This window comes from Xyrauchen texanus, chromosome 32 (genome assembly GCF_025860055.1).
Source record: "Xyrauchen texanus isolate HMW12.3.18 chromosome 32, RBS_HiC_50CHRs, whole genome shotgun sequence".
NCBI classification, from domain to species: Eukaryota; Metazoa; Chordata; class Actinopteri; order Cypriniformes; family Catostomidae; genus Xyrauchen; species Xyrauchen texanus.
In genome coordinates, this window is record NC_068307.1 from 22,245,657 (window position 1) to 22,267,909 (window position 22,253).

At 39.8% G+C, this 22,253-nt stretch overlaps 1 protein-coding gene across 1 annotated transcript in view; it reads left to right on the forward strand.

The window, feature by feature from the left end:
• Window positions 1-7,837: 7,837 nt before the first annotated feature.
• pde4cb (phosphodiesterase 4C, cAMP-specific b) overlaps window positions 7,838-22,253 on the forward strand; it is a 132,831-nt gene continuing 118,415 nt past the window's right edge. Inside the window, exon 1 of the mRNA XM_052101170.1 lies at window positions 7,838-7,893. The gene's annotated coding sequence lies outside the window, so the exon portion shown is untranslated. The remainder of the gene's footprint in view (window positions 7,894-22,253) is intronic.

A 22,253-nucleotide genomic window follows, 5' to 3' on the forward strand; every position in this document is an offset into this window, starting at 1 on the left:
GGCTTGTGGGGTGCTCCTGGTCACCAGGTGGTGAATACCTACCGACAGTGGTCCGAGGAGGGGCAAACCACAAACTGGCGACAGGGTGTTGGGCGCCCAAGGCTCATCGATGTGAAGGACAACTAAGGTTATCCCGTCTGTTCTGAACTGACCCTGGGTCTACTGTGGCACAAGTCACAGAAAATGTTATTGATGATTACAGGAGGAATGTGTCACAACACACAGTGCATCACACCCCGCTGTGTATTGGGCTGCGTAGCAGCAAAACGGTCAGAGTGCCCATAATGACCCCTGTCCACCGTCAAAATCGCCTACAATGGACACGTGAGCATAAGAACTGGATCTTGGAGCAATGGAAGAAGGTTTTCTGGTCCAATGAGTCCTGTTTGCTTTTAAATCACATGGACGGTTGTGTATGTGTGCACTGTTTACCCGGGGAAGTGATGGCACCAAAATGCACTGTGGGAAGACTGGTGCAGGGAGTGTGATGCTCTTGGAAATGTTCTGCTGGGAAACCCTGGATCCAGCCATTCATGTGGATGTCAATTTGACACGTGTCATCCACCTAAACATATTTTCAGAGCTGGTACACCCCTTCATGGCAATGGTATTCCCTGATGGCAGTGGCTTTCATCAATATAATGCGCCCTGCTACACTGCGCACATTGTTCGGGAGTAGGCTACATGATAAATAGTTAAAGGTGTTGCCCTGGATTCCACAGATCTCAATCCGATTGGGATGTGCTGGACCAAGTCTGATCCACGGCGGCTCCACCTCGCAAATTTCTGGACTTGAAGTATGTGCTGCTAATGTCTTGGTGCCAGACACCGCAGGACACCTTCAGGGGTCTAGTAGAGTCCATGCTTCAGCGAGTCGGCACTGTGTTGGCGGCACGTGGAGGATCAACAACATATTATAAGGCATAATAATTATGATGTTTTGGCTCATCAGTGTACATTATTTAACATATGATTCTGGTTACAGTGAACCATTAGTTGTAAAATGAACTAATTATTTCCAAGTATTTGGAAATAAATGGTGCTTTTGCCACAGTGTACATTACAGTGAAAACATGAGCCATTGAAAAATCAATTTAACTGATTTACTACCCTTCTGATTCAAATGCATTAATAAACAGACTGGCTTGTGCAATTTAGTCTGTTGTTCCTACAGGCTGAATCTGTTGCACTTTCCATTCAGCATTATTATTTGTGTGTGCTACTTACTGAAACGATAGCATTTTGCACCAAAAATTAGTCCATGCTAAAAGGTGGACCAAAAAAAATTCTGCAATTCATGTAATTATTTTACTCAACAAGTTGCTTTAAATGTATATTATGTTTGTAATGTTGTAATTTCTTATTTGTTTCTCAAATTATGATTCTACCTGACCAATGACAAACAGCAATGTTTGCTGTTGTAATATGAAACTGTGGCAGTATTTTTATGATGTCATAGAAGGTTTAAACCATACCAATGCAAACAATTATGAGACAATTGAGCAATTATTTATCCTGTCAGGCTGCATAAACCACACCTTCTGCCACACGTCCACATCCTGCTACTCAGGATGTACTCTGAGTCTTTGCTGGGAGTTCAGTTGTGGCTTAGTCTTGTACTCTTTTGCTAATTTGTATCCCAGAGCATCACAAAAATGATTTTCTCTGTAGTACTCTTACTTATTTCAGTCACGGCTTCGGAAGGTAAGAAAACGTTTTTGTACATTTCCCAATGCTATTGATTTAACTGATATTTAGTCTCAAAATGTTGAAGCAAATCATTTAAAATTCTATTTAAAAAAGAAGAAACGTTTAAGTATCTACGTATTAAATAATGCAGTTTTTATTATTTATTTATAATAAACATAAAAAAATTTTTGCTTGAACTTTTAAGGGTGAGTCTTGGTTGTTTTGCTTTTATGATTCATGGCAGGAATATAAATGTGATTCATATATTTGGTCAGTCGTCACGTTCTGCAGTCAAATATTTTTATAAAATGGCAGATAATTCTATGTTTGACTGTTGACCCACTCAACAGATTTCCTATAGCTGCGCTAGTGATTATATTTCTATATCAATCTTTGGTCTCTTTAATCTCACATAATAAAGTAATTTAAACTGAAATGAATATTCATTTTCAATAGTCAATGTCCATTTATTTATTTGCTAAGTAGTGTGTGGGGTAATGTACAGTCAGCCAGTGGTTGTAGCAGAATAAACCCTTTCAAGGTATTACAAGACCACCCTGATCACTCTGTCTGTTCTTATTGTGCTGAGAGTATATTATTTCTCCCATATAACTTCTCTGCATCTGTCTAATCTATCACCCCTCCACAGATGCCTCATCAACTACACTGAGCACTTTTGAACCAACTACAGAGACACAGCAGTCCAGCAGTCTAATAACCCAATCAACTGCTTACAGGACAGACTCCGGACAGGTGTCTCAGTCCCAGACAACATCACAACAAGTCAATGGCAGCACTATTCAACAAACAACACAAATTGTTTTAACTGACACCCTTCAAACTACCACTCCACAGAAATCTACTGTACTGAAAACCTCTGAATCCATGCTTGTCACCATAGACTCTGCTGAAACTTCATTTCCAACAGAAAAAAACAAAACCCTCAGAACAGGTAAATGGTTCAGCAGATATGCAAACTGAGGCCACGTCCTCACTAATCTGTTTGAAAATGTTTTATTTTTAATGTGCGATAACGTTATCATGTACGATAATAGAGAGCATTTCCAAAATTCTCTGTGGAGGAAAACACGGTTGTAGTGTGGATTAGAGATGTAAACGTTTGGGACTTCTGTCAACACTGACTTTTTGACAGCGAAAACTGAGCTTTTTGAAAACGCTCTATCAAGTGGATTCATTTGAAAACACTGTCTTTGTGTTGTTGTGTGGACAGGAAAAATATTATTGTCATATTACGATGTGATCCATTCAACCCAAAACAGCATTCTTAAAGTGAAATGCTACATAGTACAAACTTTACATTGCATTCTTCAAAGTCGACGGGAAGTTTACTAAATTGCTGTCCGGTGACCGAACACGAGGACAACAACGTTTCAAACCATCCATGAAATGGTGATTGTTCACATGTGCAGTCAGGGGATTTAAGAGTTTTCATACCGTTTTCAGTGCGGACAAGGAACTTTTGTAAACTATTTGGAGTGTGCTTCGAAAACAAAAATGCCTTTTTCAAATGTATCCAGATGAATGTGGATGTAGCTTGAGATACTTACATTTCAAACAAATCTAGCTACTTAGCTACTAGTGCCTTAACTGTAGTTTGCCAAGCTACAAGTACAGTTACATAACAAAGAAAAGTTCAATTACAGTCAATCTACCCTTTTGAAAAAGTAACTACACTACAATTTACAAAAAAAACCTGCTATCTATATTAAAGGGGGTTCTGATAAACTTGGTTGATTTGTCTCACTTTGTCCTGTATAGCTCTGGAAAATAAAGAACTACAAAGTGTGGTGGGAAACCCAGGGCTCATCGCAGTCTTGAGTGTTTTCTTCATTTCTGTGGCCATACTTTTTGTGATTGTGATAATGAAGGCTGTTCACTCCAGGAGACCACGGTTCGAGAGGCTTGATGATTTACCAATGGTGGGTTTCATATTTACTCACCTCATGCCTGCCTCACTGGTTCAATACAGCATTACCATAATCCTTATTATATTTCCTCCCCACAATAACCACATCATTGGAAAGAATGACATTTCAGCTCTGTCTGCCATTGTAATGATTCTCTTTGTCTTTTATTAGGGCAAGATAAATGAGGATGCACCATTTGCCCGCTACCCGCCAAAATAAAGACCTCAAGTGGATCAGAAATTACATGAATCACCTCTACCACAGAAGTCACTTTTTATTTCACTTCACATTGTTTGTTCAAGTTTAGTCACATAACAGTACCATATCTGCATAAATAACTGCATAGCTTAATTAAATTTTTTGCAATTTGTTTTATATTTATGTTTGCAATGTCTTTACACTCATGGCTTGATGTGCAATAGACAGTGTATTTAGAATGGCAATGTTGCACTTTATTTTGGCCCTAAAATGCCACAAAAACCTTTTGTCAGCTTGAAATGTAGGCCTTGCTAAATGTTGTACTGTATATTTAGCTACACAATTGTTAGAGTTCTATCTCTCCCTTTTGAAAAAAGCATCTGCTTAATGTTTACATTGTTATTGTAATGCAAATCTGCACAAGTAGGAGCAATACATTACAGGCCACCTGACATGCAGAGAGAATTTGTACACTGTCAAGATCTGGAAGAGGCTGTAATTGGAGTTTGAAGTTTCCAGCTTGGCCTCCAGATGGCATCCAAATTGTGCACAAGCAATTCAATGGAGCTGGAAGAGGCATGCTCTTACTATAATATGATCATATTTAAAAACGGAGATTGCTACTTTTTGTTCTACAAATATAAAGACAAATAGAGTTTTGTGAAGTCATGGGCAACACTGAAAAAAATTGGAGTAGGGTCTACTTAAAAATAACAACCTAGGAAACAATTTCCATACAAAAATTGCTAATTAATGTAACATTGTAACCATATTTTCAAGCAAAGTCTACACACAACTCCTTGTGACTATAATTAGAAATTCTCAAGTTAAATTTACTTTCTAGTGAAGTAAAGTAAATGCTCACTCGTTTTTTATTGTGGATATTTACACAGTGTAACAATTTTATTAAGATATGCTTTAAAAAACTGTACTAGCATATCAATGCATTTTAGCATTCTTAGTCATGTAACGCGTGACACATGGATACTTTCACAGTGAGAGCATGTAGTATACTCTCTTCATCATTGCATTATTAACTGGTTTTTGTGCTAATAGACTCAAGATCCAGAGCTGCCCTCACAGACCTGAACAGCACAAAACACGATGGTGGTAACAATCAATAATTTTTTTTTTTATAATGAATGGGTAGTTGTGAGTAGAAAATAACCTTCAGACTTCATAAAAAAGTTGCCAAACTTAACAACAAAATCACCAATAAAAACAGTGTAATTCAACTTGCAAACAATGAAACCTTGCAAGCTCATTAATTATGCAAGCATATTATTATGCTGAGAACACCAGCTTCAAAAAGTAAATTTGACTGAAATTAGAAAAGATATATGACAAGATTTCTACTTTAGAATTTAATCTTGTTGACACATTATAAAGATAACAATCTTAAAAAATATTTACTTACAAGAGCATTTGTTTTTACATGTTCGAACACAAATGTAGAATTTACTTAATATTTTCAAGTTCATGTTAAAACTTACTTATTCAATATAGAAAGTACTTAATCTTTTATTCTATATTTACGTCACCACAAAATACTATTGTGGTCAGTGAATGGACCAACTTTGATCTTCAGAATTTCTTTGATTTAAAGGCTTACACATAAATGCTTGAAAATATTGCCTGTGAATGCATTTCCTTTCAAAACGAAATTTTGATTATTATTATCATTGTTATTATTATTATTTTGAACTGATGAGTTGGACCAGATAGTAAAGGAAAAGCTGTCAATGAGTCCACAATATATGGGAGCTCCTTCAAAACTGTGTAAAAAACAGATGGGGTATCATGACATTGATTGACAGATTGACAGGGTGTGCAGAGCTGTAATCTAGACAAAGGGTGTCAACTTTGAAGAAGCTAAAATATAAAGTTTCATTTGATTTGGATTTTTGGAACCATTCCTGTACTTCCATTTGTATTATTTCATTGTTTTGGTGACTACTATTATTGTAAAATGTATAAGATAGTAATAAACTTTAAGTTGCTGTGACCAGTCACCATCTGTTTTCTTGCCATTTTAATCACCTTATGGCAGCATTTCCCAACCTTATTTCTGCCACGGCACACTTTTTACAAGTAAACAATTCTACGGCACACCACTATCCCACATTGGCTAACCATCATCAATATTTTTCCTTTTCAAGAATTGTCCATGTTTTCTGTCCATCTTAGTAGTGTAGGCTACACTGTGTGAGGTCACAGGTGGCAAGAGTGTTAAATGGGTAATGAAAAAACAACAAATTTGATAATTTTCTAATTTTTATATTTGTTCTTGCAATGCCACAACAAATTACAGGGATGCAAACTCTTGAGAGGCGAAAAAGAGACAATCACTGGTCCATGGACATTTTTTTCTGGGGATATATTTTTTTTAAAGAATAAGCTAAAAGCACCAATTTCAGCTATTTTAGTGATTCAAGTTTATTCATGTTTACAATTGTGCAGAATTAGCTGCAAATAATGAGTATTTTGGTGAGGCTTGCTTCTATTTCACAAATTTGTTAAATTTTATTAACTTATTAGTTCATTGATCCCTACATGAAATGTCACTAGGTGGCGACAAATGAGCATCTTATGTGCTATGAGTGATACAGTGAATCATTTTGAGTCATTCATGAAAGAAATCTAGGAAGAGACTATATAGTGTTTAAGCATTAAAAGAACAAAGCAGATATTCTTCCTTCAGCCTGAGCATTATTTTTCATCCAAAAAGACAACAATAATAGTCTAATAATAGTGAGTTTCATAGACATCCTTACCCATTATTTTATTAAAACTTGCATGGTTACAAATCTACTGACTTCAATATAAGAATTATAAACATAAAGCAGATCTACGGTATCATTTTCCTACAGTAGCACATTTAAACTGCTAAGCATGTCTTTTATCAGAAAAGACAACAATTATAGACAAATAATAAGTTTCAATAATGTACTTTCATCATTGTACAGAGCATTTCACATGAGTTGTGTTGAGGCATCAACACTATTCAACGCCAGCCTTCACCCTTCACATGACAAGAGTTGCAGAAAGCGATTTTTGGAGTTTGCCGCGTAAAAAAGCGGGAAATGTGCTCTATAAACATTGACAACATGTATTTGGAAGAGAGAAAAAAGCTTGCAGTTGCTTTGATAGCAGAAAGTAATAAAATGACTCGTTTATGTTTAGGTCGAAGCGTTTTCTTGGTGAATTTGAATTAGTTCAATATGGGTCTCTGATAATCGTAAACGATAAGGTAATATTTAATTAAAATAAATTATGAGACATTCAATGTGTCTTCACAAATTTGGACAGTTTTTAAATGATTCTTGTTACTTAGTACTCTCAAAGACATTATTGGTGAAGCAAAAAACGTGTGTGTGAAAAACACTTTGGTGTGACGTCACTTCATAGACTTCAATGAATTCTGCAGCGCTGATGCGAGTTATATAAATATCACTCACGTTTGCACATTAATCATTGCTCTTCACATTCACAAAAGTGACCGGTTATGGTTTCAAAACGATGAATTTCTCCAAAAGGCGAGGAGTTTGGATCCCTGAAATTAGTATTATTATTATCATACATTAATTTATTTTGTGCAGTTTGATCATTTTCCACGGCACACCTGACAATCTTTCACAGGCACAGTGGTTGGGAAACACTCACTTATAGCTTTTTGCAGTTAATTTAAATAGTATTGCAGATTCATATATAAAATTATCAAATAGTTTCTACATTTTAAGTCATGAAAACTGTACATAATAGGCCAAATAGTTAAATAGTTGTAAACACTTAAAATAAAATAAAAATATTTTAGATTAAGTAAAGCATTAACTGTTTGAATTGTTTGAAATGTCACGAAAAACACCCCTGAGCTTTTGGGGACAGCATGCTCATTGTTTACATTAAGACACTTTCAAGACATGTGACTGGATGGACGTCATTTGCTATGAAATCAACATGTGGTTCAGAGTTTGAAGTCTAAAAACTTCCACCTCAAATAAAAGCTCAAGTAGCTATGTGAGCGCAGCTGCAGAACAGTCTGTATGACACTCCCCTCCTACTGCACAGGAATTTTCACGTAAGGCGCTTTCTTCTTTTTTATGTCTTCCACTGGTGCATTCATAGACTTTGTATTCCTAAAGGTTTTCACTGTATATTCAACATGTTTCCAGGTACAGGGTCTATTTTAATTACAGTAAATGATCCAGTTAAAGTTCAAGTTTATGATTTACATTTTATGAGTTAAAAGAATCTCCATTGTCCTCAGAGCCCTGTGTATAGTCCTTTTATTCTGGTCCTGTTGTGTTCTTAAAAACAGGGTAAATGTACAGAAAAATAAGAATCACATATATCTCGTAAGTGACACAAATTTACGCTTTTCATTTGTCAGTTCTGTTCATATTTTGAAGTTCTGCCTGAAAACTCTGTTGGTATTTGTTAATTTCAGTTCAGTCCTCTGTAAAGTGTGCTGTGTGTTAATGCTGATCTCACCCCCATGAACCTAGTGTATTTAAGCATTTAATTTACAATTGAAGATTTCAGTTAACCAATGTTTGCCACCATTGCACTGCTTAGAATAATTCAAGGGCTGTGTTCGGCATGGAATACTATTAACACTTATAGAATACATCTATATATTAAATAACAAATAAAAATGCAAGCATGATTCCACAATAAACAGAAGTACACTATACATTATCAAATGACCTCACCATGTTGCATGTTTAAGTCCAGTTATCATCTTAGAAATTGGAGCAGTTCCTTTTCTAATTTTCTTTTTCATATAAATTTTTTAAAATTTCGCAGTTTGATCAAATAATGTGTCATGAGATATGTTAAAATCGTAGTTTATATAACTTCCAGTAATCAAACTGGAAGGTTAAGTCAAGTGCATTTTATTGTGGGAATGCAATGTGTTCTGTCATATACTGCATATTTGGGCAAAGTGTTGGTTATCCAGGTTTTCTATATATTCTATATACTGCAGCAATAGTAGGGTAGTATGGTATACTAAGCATAGCACCTGGTGTTAGTATATTCTAATGAAGATATGATTGCTGAATAAATTATTCTTAAAGAGGCAACTCATTAAATTTGACTTTATTTCCCAAGTAATTCAATTTGAAGGCAAGTTACTGTAGATATGGTCTAATGTGTCCTCTCTGATTTTACTTCAGTTCAAAATCATTTGCAGTGTGTAAAACATGTAAAAACATGCTTTGCCAACAGTTTTGCCAACTATTTAAGTGCAACAAGGAATCTAAACTGATTGCTTAAACAAACTGAAGTATCACTCAGGATTACTGTATTCAGTCAAATTACTTGAGCAGTAGTAACTGGAGAGTTTGAAGAGTTTTCATATTAAGGTGCTCTTGCCTGCATGTAATAAACAGGTGCAAAGTACATGGAAATATGAGTCATAAACATTAGCCAATGAAATGCAATGTATGTTAATAATCAATCACTAGAATATCAGGATTGGTAGAATAACATGACAATCACCATGGCACATGAAGGATAAAGGCCCACTGACATTTGAATTAAAACCAATGTAGGATGTACATAGACGGCTATGACTAATCTTTTAGTCATAGTGGGGGCGCTAGCAGGTGGTCTTAAATTAAGGAACGTCTATCCACGCATGCCATCCCTGTTATTTCCTCATATTTATAATCAGGGATTGAAATTAAATCCCACCAAATGCATCTGAAAATCATCCATGGCGGGCAACCCTGTTAACTCACTAGCCAATTTTGCAGGGAATTGTATCACACTGCAACATTTAATTTATTTTCACTGACAATATTTCAAGCCAGTGTCTTGTATTTTTCACTGGCTGTATAGAATAAAACACGATGTCTGATCAGTGAATGAATCTCTCTTTTGGGTCGCTCTTTTGAGTGAATCAGTCAATCTGTCTAAATCAGTTTGTGATTCATTCTGAACTATTCAGGTGGTTTAAGGGCCAGTCACACTGCGCTTTGAGTAGAGCTTTGTGAAGATAATAAGGTATAGTATAGGCTCCATTATGATTATGTGAACATAATCAGAGGCAAGGCTGGACTGGGAAGAGAAATCGGCCCTGGATTTTAAATTTCAACTGGCCCAAAAGTTTTTGAGCGCTGGGGGTGTGGTGGTGTTTGGTTCGCTGTCCTTTTCTGCATATCGCGGCGCCGTTTTGTGGTCCATTCTGCATAACGCAGCAGCTTATTTTTGCTTATCGTGGCCAATTCGTCACATTTTGCGGCCGACCCACCAGCCCGTTCTCCCACTGGCCAGTCCATCCCTGATCGGCCCCAAAGAGCGTCAGCCCACCGGGAAAATGCCCGGTATGCCAGATTGCCAGTCCAGCCCTGATCAGAGGCATTTAAGAAGGATATATGTATGCTAAGCACTTTTCAACATGGTAACTAACATCTTATTGCTATTAAAATTTACTATCAAAATAAGAAAATAAAAAAAATAATAAAGGTTTCAATACAGAGCGGCACAAACGGCTTATGCACATTCTGAACTCAGATGACATGCTTTAAAGTAAACAGAGAGCTTGGGAGTCTCAGGGAAAACCTTGCTGCAAAACGCTCTCCAAGAAGTTGCATCTTTCAATTAATATGAGAATTGCATCTCCCATTAAAACCATCACCACTAATATATTAATTTTAGTAGTCGACCCTACTAATGGACTAGTCAGTGGTTGGATGACTAGTCGATTAGTCTACCACGGTGGAACATCCCTAGCTTTCAGCATGCAAAATTTTGGATCAGGAAATTATTTCACGTAGGAGGGCTTCTGGTGTCTGTAAATAACATTTCCCAAATATCAAAATAATATAAAATTCAAAATGTTAGAAAATACCATCTACACAATGTGTTCAATAAAACACACAGCTTTTAAATATACAGTATATCATTTTAATTGAGCTAAGAGGTCAGTGTGTGACATTTCGATCTTCTATTGGTCACGCGTCCTCTTGCCATCCAGACTCGCTGTTCAGAGTTCACCAAGCTTGTACTTTGGTACGCAGAAACAAAAGTACAAAATTTGATGAGCTTGAGCTTGGGTTTCTGGTCTCCCGCAAAGTGTAGAAGTCATTTGGAGTGTTTTTTCTCTTAGCAGTAACGGGATACTATAGAAAATAGAGAACAAACAGAAAGCAGGATGAAGTCAAATGTTTATCGACAATTCATTGAAACAAAACCAGTCTTAACAATTTGACATTTTAGATGTGTGTATTTACAAAACTGCCTAAAACTGTGTATGACCCTGAGAATATATCTGGACCCATTATGGCCAGCCCAATTAAAAGGCTCTGGAGCCGCCACTGCTTTTAGTGTGGAAGAATATGAAAAGACATCTTCTTCTGTAATTGTTTTTGATATGCAATTGAGATTTGTATTGCCCAATATTTAACGGCTTTTAATTACTGTGATGTATTGTTGGAGGTTTGTAGCTGAAGTCTCATGTGAAATTTGAGAGGTTTTTTGTTAAGGCCATTTCGGCTTTTCAAAGGTTAGACTCAAGATTCCGTTATAAAGGTGAAACTGCTCTGTCTATGAACTAGGCTATGCTAAATTAAAAAGTGGTCCGTTTCTATCCAAAGCTTGCTGCTACAATGATGGTGCTGACCTGACAACTTTGCCAGTATTTGCTAAGGTCCTGAGTGGTTTCTGCAGCGTTTCTAGGGTGCTGCTTGGTGGTTGCTTACTGTTCCAAATCAAAAGAACACACCCTCCAGTCTCTGTGATATTCTAGATCTAGATGTTCAAAGCCCTTGTCAATGTGAGTCTCTTGGATCTTTTCACCGGTTTTTCCATTCACCATACAAATGCAAAGGCTGGTCTCTTAAAAAGGTAATAGCACACCTCAAAAGCACAGTTTGAAGCTGTATAAGAAGCCGGCCCTATAGAATTTCAGTGCAAAAATCTGTTTCTACTAGCTAGACATTTTGTATTTGTCTGTAAGGTGTTTAAATCTATTAAGTAATAATGTGATTCTCTTGTTTTTTAGTTGGATTTCAACATTTCATAGGACACAGGTCAGAAAATGGTCAAAATGGACAGAAAATTGCACACAAATTAGTCTAAATTGGCACCAGGGACACCTAAATCTACCTGTGGCACATGTGCAAGTACTGACTGAAAAGTGTTGACTTCACAGTTACTATCACCAACAAGACTGCTTTTATCATCAATCAGGCTTTAAAACTATTTTATTGCCTTATTGTTTGGTCATAAGGGTTCCCTTTATTAAATGGGTTCCTAAGATAAAGGATCAAATATGCCTCAGCCATAAATTTTCAGTTTTATTAACTATTAAATCAATTTTGAGTATGTTTACTAATAACATTTACAACTAATATGGTTTATATTAACATTAAATGATAACATTATAACATTTCTGCATGCTATGCTTGAAAGCTCATTAGCTAATTTGTTCATTTATTTACATATAAATACAACAACTTTTAATTTACATTCACAGTTAAATGTATATAAACAACTCATCAACTTAGTAAATAAAGCACTGAAACATCTTGGTTTTCATTGTTGTAACCAATGGTGCAATGGTGATAGAACTGACACATAAAATAAGAATGTATTTTGTACAATATATGTTATTTACTAATCACCTGAAGACTGGTCAGAACCTGTGCAAGGGTACTGCAGCAGGTTTAATACTCATATTTACTCAAATAGACATCAATATTTGACTGGTTAGCTTCAGCATTAGACTCTGCTTGTTGATGACATAACATCATTATTATACAGGCAAAAAGCACTTTTCTCTATTGATTGACATTCAAAAGTAGCTGTGTATTCTAGCTGTAACATTTTAATCACATTTTAAATATTTCATTAAATTATTGTTACTATTACTATTTTTTTGGAAGGCTTTTAATAGTGTTATATACTTCTTTTTCCCTGTCTGCTACAAGCAGTTCTAATATAGAGTGGTCTGTCACATTGCATTTGCATCACTGGTTATTGGCTTAAAACAAGTTTTATGTACAGCCTGCAATGCAATTTCAAGTAAACGTCCAGTCGCCTTTTGGAGAAATACAGTGTGAAGTTTGTACAAAGTAAAATTTATCTTTAGCAACACTACCAAAGTCTGTGTCTTGTTTCAAAGGCTGTGTTTTTCGGAGGTCGCATTTGTAGGCCTCTTAAGTTACAGAGGCTGTCTCGTTTGAGAAAAGCAGGTAGGACACAATGAATGCAGCCTTCTAATGTGACCTTCTTTCACAAGAATTCTGAGGATGCAGCTGGTGTATCCTTCACTGGTGCTCACAACCCATAATTCTTTGCTTCAATGAAACTTACATATTTTCTCTGAACAATTTAAGCCGATTTGCCAGAAAATAAGATATCCAAGTAATGTTAAAATTCCCAAGTTGAAGTACCTCAGCAGACGGCAGTAAAATATATATGTACAATTATAATAATATATAATGTAAAATAAAGTTTTATAAAGTAAATCTAAAGTAGAGCCGAAAAATCTATTTTCTTTCCTCTCTACATCATTATATGTCTCCTAAAGCTTACCTCAGAGATTCCCTTCTCACTCAGGCAGGTTGAGAGGCATGTGTGCTGTCTTAACAACCATGATATGTTCTGTTTCTGTTTGTCCTACGAAGGCCATCTCGTTTAAACGAAGCTAATTAGAAGTTGAGGGTGCTCTATATACCACAGTCCTACCTAGCAACAGCCTTCGGAACGAGGCACAGCAAAGTTAATAGCAACACAACAACACTGCTAAAACATAGGCCATGATATTCGTCGTGTGACAACAAATATGTAATCTTTTTCAGATATCTCCATTTCCCTTGTTCACACTACAACGTGAAGACAGTGTTTTCAAATATATCCACTTGGAGGAGCTTTTTCAAAAAGCTCTGTTTTTGTTGTCAAAGCAGTCTCAGTGTGGACGGACACTAACTTTCCATCATGCTTTCTCAATGGTCTGTTTTATGGAATCTTGCACAACATTGGAACAGCAGTGCCCATGAGCAGAGATGCAGCATACAGCATGTGTACTTCTGGGGTTGCATGTGCCATCTGAGTAATAACCATTGATACGAGAATGGGAATGCTAACACTACTATAAAAACTCCTTGGACACAGAAAGGCTATTTTGATAACCCATAATATTATCATGATAGCTTTGTGTTTTAACATCCGTATTGGTATCGCTAGTGTCTCAGATAATAAAAAGTGCCACCGCCACCCTCCAACCCCCAATACAGAGTGCTACTCACCTGCCCCCAACTGCTTAATTTAACAGCTCAGATCAGCTCTCCAGACTCATCAACTATGACATTAGAGACATTTAAGTTTCTCAGAATAGATAGATCTAATGAATGAGAGCTTGACGCTCTCTCTTTCTCTCTCTCTCTCTCTCTCTCTCTCTCTCTCTCTCTCTCTCTTTTCTTGCTTTCCCTTGCTCCTTTAAATGTATGGCAGAGATGGCATTATTTAATGGAAGTGTTTCTTTAATTAAGGTGCTTAATACTGATCTATCACAGGACGAGTGAAATGTTTTTACTTGGTGCATTGAGCCATAAAGAAACTCTAAGATTGCTCAGATCAGAGCTGTGATTAAATAGCAGCTATGTTTGTCATCTGCCATATTTCATATCTCAACAGGGCATTTTGCCATCTTAGCGTTGCTCACATGCTGGTGCTGAAAAAAATGCCACCTGCCGTGTTTGAAATGTATTTTCCATTATATTGACCAAGCTATTAATTTACATATTTCCCAATCAGGTTCAACTCTTGAGTAACCTAAAAATAATAGATTTGATGTGGACCTTTGTCCTTTTGTTGAAACTGATAACTAATTTGACTGTCAGATTTACTCAAGGTGAGCACCACCTTTTAAATCCAACACCTTTATCACAGAGACGATGTGTTAGCCTGCGTCACTCTACTTCAAAGAAGCACTTACCTGTTTTTACAGCACTTCATGATAAGAAAGGCACGAGGGCATTAGTGCAGGGATACTCAACTTTGGAAAGCTCTCCATTTAGTTTTTTTTTTTAAGAGGCAATAACACGGTTGTGGTATGTAATATGACCAAAATCTGATATCATGCTATAGTAATTATATATAATGCTAACGATACATTTCATGATATAATAGCAAAAATAACTATATAAGATATAGTTTTTTTTTTTTTTTTTTTTTTTGCTGGAAATTCAATACAAAATATTTACTGAATATCTTGGTTAACTACAGTATGTAACAAAATACTATGTAGTTGTATTTTAATAATACAGTGAATTAAATGCTTATCATACTGCATGATGTTACAGACTTATCTCATTCGATTATTTCCTTTTATTTGTAACTTTATGGATGAAAACCAAAAGATAAGATTATTCATAAGTAATTCATGATAAGTCTGGCATCAGTGCATCACATGCATGTAGCTTTACAATATGCAACACTTGAGTTAATATAAATGAAAACAGTAACACTTTACACTAAGGTTGTATTTGTTAACATACTAATTAAATAGTTAACGTGAACAAACAATGAACAATACAATACCTGATGGAGGGAACGAGACGTTGTGTCGATGTAGTGACTCCAAACACCTCTGATCTTTAAAAAAAGGACAATAGGAATTGGCGAGTGGAATTTGCATGCCATATTACAACCACTCATTAAGGTTTTGTGCTCAGGAGCCGAGACAGGGTCCCGGCCATTTCTGCATGTAGTTCAGCATTGTGGCAAGAAGGACACAACGTCCCGTTCCCTGCATCAGGGAATGGAGGTTACAACAGTAACCAAGATGTTCCCTATTTGTCACTCGCTCGACATTGTGTCGATATAGGGTTCCCTATATGAAATGCCACAACCAGCTGAACTGTGTTATGTGAACTGAAGGTGCAGGTGCAAGCAAGCTGCTGCATGCCTAATAGCAGGTGCAACCAGTCTGCATGTAGCCTCGCCCAATGCACCAAGAACATTGCACAGTCCCTCCCACGGGGGTGGACAAGTCGTATCTACAATGGGAACAGGCCGTGCCAGCTGCAGCCTTTTCTCTCTTTTTTCTCCCTACAGAGTGAATATGTTTCCGGCTGGGGCCATATGTATGCGCGTTGGGGAAGGTGTTCTTACCCAGGAGGGAAAGACACCAAGGAGAACACATCCTGTCTGAATGGGAGGTTAACATGTGGCAAATACGTCACATGGGCTTACCAGCCACACGTGGAAGAGGCGCCATGGAAGGTTCTACCCGGAGGAGAGGAGCTCTACAAACACTGTTGGAGCTCTGCCCAAGGAGACACGGATTTACCAACAGGTAACAAGCACATGTGGAGCACCTACCCCAGTACAGGGCATACTAGCTACAGGGCATACTAACAAATGCTAGGCCCAGCTACGATTTCCTCCACTGAATTCGCCAGCCACAGGACTAAGGACGACAGACATCCAAGGTTCACCGTCTCGTGAACTTGCATGGGGAAAAAAAGGCACATCTTCCCCTCCAGAGGGGGAAAGACACTGCTACCCTGCATACTTTCCTGTTTGTACATAACAGCACACAGGATGAAGCCGGCTCAAAACGCTATTGGGTGTTGCCCAGCCCGCTGCTGCAGATGTTGGCTAGTGCCCAGGAGGATGCCACACTCCTCGTGGTGTGTGCTCATAATCCCAAAGGGGAGGGTATGCCCTGGGCCTGGTATACCAAAGCGATGGCATCCATGATCCAGTGGGCAAGCCTCTGTTTGGAAACAGCATTCCCTTTCCGTTGTCCGCCAAAGCAGACAAAGAGCTGCTCAAAGTGTCTAAAGCTCTGTGTGCGATCCAAGTAGATGCGCAAAGCACACACTGGACCCAGCAATGACAATGCTGGGTCTGCCTCCTCCCAGGGCAGCGATTGCAGGCTCACCACCTGATCCCTAAAATGGGCCGTGGGAACCTTGGGCACAAAGCCCTGTCGGGGTATCAAGACCACGTGAAAGTACTCCTGACGGAACTCCAGGCAGGCTTCGCTGACAGAGAACGCCTGCAGGTCCCAACTCTCTTGATGGATGTGAATGCATTCAGGAGGGCAGTCTTCAATAAGACCGCCTTTAGCTCAACTGACTCTAAGGGCTCAAACATGGCTCTCTGCAGGCCCAGCAGGACCATGGAGAGATCCCATGAGGTAATGAGGTGAGACTTAGGAGGATTCAACCTCCTGACACCTCTCAGGAACCTGATGATCAGGTCGTGCTTCCCCAGGGACTTACCGTCCTCCGCGTTATGGTGCGAGGCTATATCGGCCACATAGACATTCAAGGAGGAGGGGGACAGCTGCCCCTCCAGCCTCTCCTGCAGGAAGGAAAGCACCAACCCATCTGAGCATCACTGGGGGTCCCTCATAGAGAGAGCCCTGGCTTGGGTGATTGTATCTACCACCTTCGGTGGTAGGTCAATTACATATTCTACATCCCGTCCAGGGGCCAAACGTGGAGATTCCAGAGGTATGGGCATGGGTGCCAGACGGTGCCCCGTCCCTGAGACAGGAGGTCCTCCCTCAGGAGAGCTCACCAGGGAGGGGCTGTCGCGAGGAACTTGAGTTCTGAGAACCAAGTCTGGGTGGGCCAATATGGCGCCACAAGGATGAACTGTTGGCACCACAAGGATGTCCCAGGAGACTCTGAAACTCTTTCATTGGGACCACTGTTCTCCGCCTAAACGACTTCAGGCAGCTCAGCACAGGCTGCTTGTGCTCGTCTGAGAGGTGCTATCATGGAGATTAACTCCATCCAGAGAAAAGAGATGCTCTGTACCGGGAAGATCTTGCTCTTTTCCCAGTTGACCCGAAGCCCCTACCGGCTGAGGTGCCAGTCACCAGGTCCCTGTATGCACACAACAGGTCTCCAGAGTGAGCTAGAACCAGCCAGTTGTTGCGATACAGGGGAGGAGGCTGAGCGCCCTCGCCGCTCATCATGACCGCCTGGCCTTGGGTGTGTGTGTGCCGCGGCCGGGTGCATGAAGACGGGGGACACGTCTTATACAAGTGAGACAGCGCTTGTGGCCGTCAGAGGCGGAGAGATAGCGATCGCATCCAGGAACTACACACGGATGGAAAGGCATCTTTAAAAAGATGCTCTACATCACTGCACACTCTTTTAGACAGAAATATACTCTTTCCTGCAAGAACAAATACTCTTTCAGCTGTCAAAGCGCCCAGGGGCATACTCAGCATCATCACACAGAGGGGGAGAAAGCCACTGAAATTAGTCATATATCCAACATTACACACTTCTCGTTTACAAGGTGAATGGAACGGCAGTTGAACTCGCTGCTCAACACCACTCAGCTCCAAAGAAAATATCTGAATGAATGGTTGTGAGCCAGCTCCTTTTATACCCGTATGTCCGGGTGAGTGGCATGCAAATTCCACTCACCAATTCCCATTGGCTTTTTCTCAAATATCAGAGGTGTTTGGGGCTCCCAAGAGCGACCCCTAGTGTCACTACATCGACAAAACATTGAGTGAGTGAGTGAAAGAGTGAGTGAGGAAAATTAAATCACTTCCATTGTAATCAATGAAGCTGTTTACACTAGAAATGGAAGCGCATCATAGTTCTAGCAGGAATACTAGCAGCTGTACATCATCACATCATTAGCTGGGTAATTCCTAGCACATCGCATGTAAGCCATTGCTTTATAAGTCTGCTCACAATCTATCACTGTTTCAATGTGCTAACATGGCAAATAGACACGATTCAACATCTCCAGGCCACAGGAGAACCAGTGCAAAGAACATCTCTGGAAGACCGCCTTCCCTTTCCAACGATGTCATCACTTCATCTCAACTTCTGCCAACAACAAACCCATGGGGAGTAAACAACCAGCAAACCTTATCTTCACCCATATCTCATTCATTTAGTAGATCTCTCTCAATCGGATTGCACGACTCGGGGAAGGAGCGCGCTCCACGCCAAGTCCATCAAAATCATATCACGCTGCTCGCCATTCTGCACAACCAGGGGCCTCGACGGAGAGCCCAAAATCACACCCAAAAAAATACAATAAAACGTTCCTATTGAAAAGGCTTCACACAACCATACAAGAGATATCACAAAGTTCATGTCAACCTGATGCTCACATCTCTTATTTTCTCCTTCTCCAGAATGAGACCTGGTTCGTACCAAACTGGATCATCTCTTTTGGGGGTAGTATACTAATTTCTCTCTTTTTGGGGGTAGGCTCCTTGCCCCTGCCTCCTATCTCCAGGAGACTGCGAAGGATTGTGCGGGAGAGAGAGATAGTTTACGGACATGTCCGTCATGTGTGTTTGTGTCTTTTTAAGTTTTATATTAAAAATATTATTTATATTGACAAGCCGGTTCTCGCCGCCTCCTTTCCATTGACTGCTTTACACTGGTGCTGAAACCCGGGAAGGAGGAGGGATATGCCGTAGTAGAGTTCTCGCCACTACGTCCACCCCAACGGAGCAGCCGCGGCCATCTACTGGGGGACTAGGAGCCCGGCCGCCTGGAAGAGGACGACGGCCGCCGACCGCGAGGGGAGGAGGGGCTCCTAACCGACCACCTGGAACGGTCAGGGCCGCTGCCAGGTGGCGGAGGAGTGGCCTATTAGCCGCTGATACGCGGCGGGGTTTGAGACCGCCGGCCGCGAGTGGGTAGGGGCTCGTTGCCGACCGCCTGGAGCGGGAGAACCGCTGCCAGGGGCGGGGGAGACCTCTTCTGTTCCCCAAGAACGCGCCGGCGCGTTCCATCCGCCAGGGGCTGGAGGTCTGCCTCCGATCCGCCCGGAGAGGCGCGGCTGTCGTCCGGAGTGGCCGAGAAACAGGCTACAGCGTATCGGAGAACTGGCGAGTAAGTGTTTTTTTTTTTATCTCTCTCTCTCCTCTCCCTCTCTCTCTCTCTCACTGCTGCTCCGCCTTGGCCTTTTCCCTCTCGTTTAAATTTTACAGTGTTTTTTGGGGGGTACTACACTGTTACAGGAAGTACCCCCCCTATTTAATTATTTCTGTTTCCCTCCCCTTGTCCCCTCCCTCATCCAGGTAGACTTTGATGACCTGCCGGCAGACGGGGCAAAAAGGCACGCACCTCCCCAGGGAAAGGGGGGGGGGGTGTATGTCATGCCGGGGGCTCCCCTACCTGAGAGAACGAGGGAGGAATGTGGCAGAGCGGAGGGCGGGGCCAGGTCGTGATCATACACACCCGGCCCCTTATCAGGCTAGAGGGATGAAGTTAGACTGCGGAGGATTGTGAGATTGTGAGAGAGAGATAGTTTACGGACATGTCCGTCATGTGTGTTTGTGTCTGTTTAAGTTTTATTTTAAAAATATTATTTAAATTGACAAGCCGGTTCTCGCCTCCTCCTTTCCATTGACTGCTTTACACTGTCATTTAATAATTCAGAGGATGCATAAGTAAGATTTTTCCGAGGAGAGATATAGCACAGATTGTAGATTGTTGACTTGCGTACCTTGGCAATGAGCTTGTGGTTCACCCAAAAATGAATGGCCAAAAAATTCTGCCATCATTTGCTCACTCTCACGTTGTTTCTGAACACAAAAGGAGAAGTTTTGCTGAATGCCTAGGCTGCTCTTTTTCTCAAGATGACCTGCTGAGATCATTTCACCTGTAGTACATTGTAAATTGACAATTATCCAAGACCCAGACTGAGGCCACATTTAGAAATCTAGTTTTGAGAGGTTTTAAGAACAAGACTGCATGACCACAAAACAACAAAATGGTCCGAAAATGGTAACAGAATTGTCCTTTTTAGGTCATGTGTACTTAAGTGGGAAGTGACCAGCCATGAATCTATATAAAGTCTATAGAAAGCCTGAATTTTTCCACATAGGATTTCATGAAATATTCATGAATGTTGTGCTATTTTCTTTATGGGTCATCTTGACAGTTTATAACTCTCACCACATTCCACAAATGTATGCCTCATCTTCTCTCCACCAAGAAAACAGATGTGCAAAGCAGATAAATCTAAATCTTTAAAGCTAAAATGTTCAAAACCGAAGCAGAGACCAGCACTGACACAGATTTCCCACTCTATGGGTAAATCTGTGTATATCTCAGAGAATGGAAGATGTACACAAATTTACCCACAGTGTGAAATATGTGCTAGTGCCGGTCCTACCCTATTTGGCACCCTTGGCGAGACACTCAAGCTCTTTCTTTTTACTTTTAAGAGCTTTCATGTAATTTTTTTATTTTTATATATTTTTATTTTGAAAATGTCTTTACCTGCAGTAGACAGTCACTCACAGGCTTCACATGTACTCACACATGACCTTCATCACTGGCAAACGACCGAATGCAGTTTCAATCAATTGTTAGTAAATATCCACTTAATTCAGCATTGTTTTTGTTCTCTGTCTTCTAAAGCATCCCTTTACTGTTTTACTGTGTGACAAAGCACTTCAAACAATTCAGCCCTCACGGTAGACTAATTCATTAAGAAGAATCAACTCAGTAATTATTACTTCATGCATTGGTCATTGCTCTGATTTACGAGCCCTGCACTTGTGAGTCTATCCATACTACTCTCACTATTTTGCCAAACACAGATATAACAGTAACAGTCAGAGTAGTATGGTAGGAAGGCATTCATTAAACAGTCTATATGTTCCGTGGAGAGTGACACAACACGTTATCGGAACACACAGGGCGCTTTTTTCGGTTGATTGGCGCCCCCGAGGCGATGGTGCCCTAGGCGTCCCCACCTATGTTGCCTGATGGGTTGACATTGTTGCATTGGTCAGTGCCTCTCTAGTAGCAGTGGCACCTCCAGTGAAAATATTAGGGTGGCACAGCAAAACATTTGCATATGTATATATCTGGCTGCCAATAGTTTGGAATAATGTACAGATCTTGCTGTTTCGGAAGGAAATTGGAATAATTAAGTCATTCTCAGTTGACTTCTCTCGTCAACAAAGTTGTTCCGTCTGCAGAACTGCTGCTCACTGGATGTTTTTTGTTTTGGCACCATTTTGAGGAAACTCTAGAGACTGGTGTGAATGCAAATCCCTGCAGATCAGCAGTTACATAAATACTCAAAATGGAGTTAATTAACAGAGGTTCGAGAGGAGCATGTTAATTTTAATCTGACAAATCATGGTTCACAAGCAGGAGTATATATGCCGCTGCTTACCTGCTTCCAGTGACAACTCTCCTGACATCCCACCTCCACCCCATCTCCACCTATTCTCTATCTGAATAAGTAAAGTCTGGAGGGGTAATGAGGACTCCAGTCAAGTCTCGAGCTCCGAGCCCTCCAGTATATGGACAGCAAGCCAAATATATTTACTGCTTCAACATAAGATTACATTAATATATGAACTACTGAACCAGCCTGTCTGGCACCAACAATCATGCCATGGTCAAAATCACTGAGATCACATTTTTTTCCCCATTTTGATGGTTGATATGAACATTAACTGAAGCT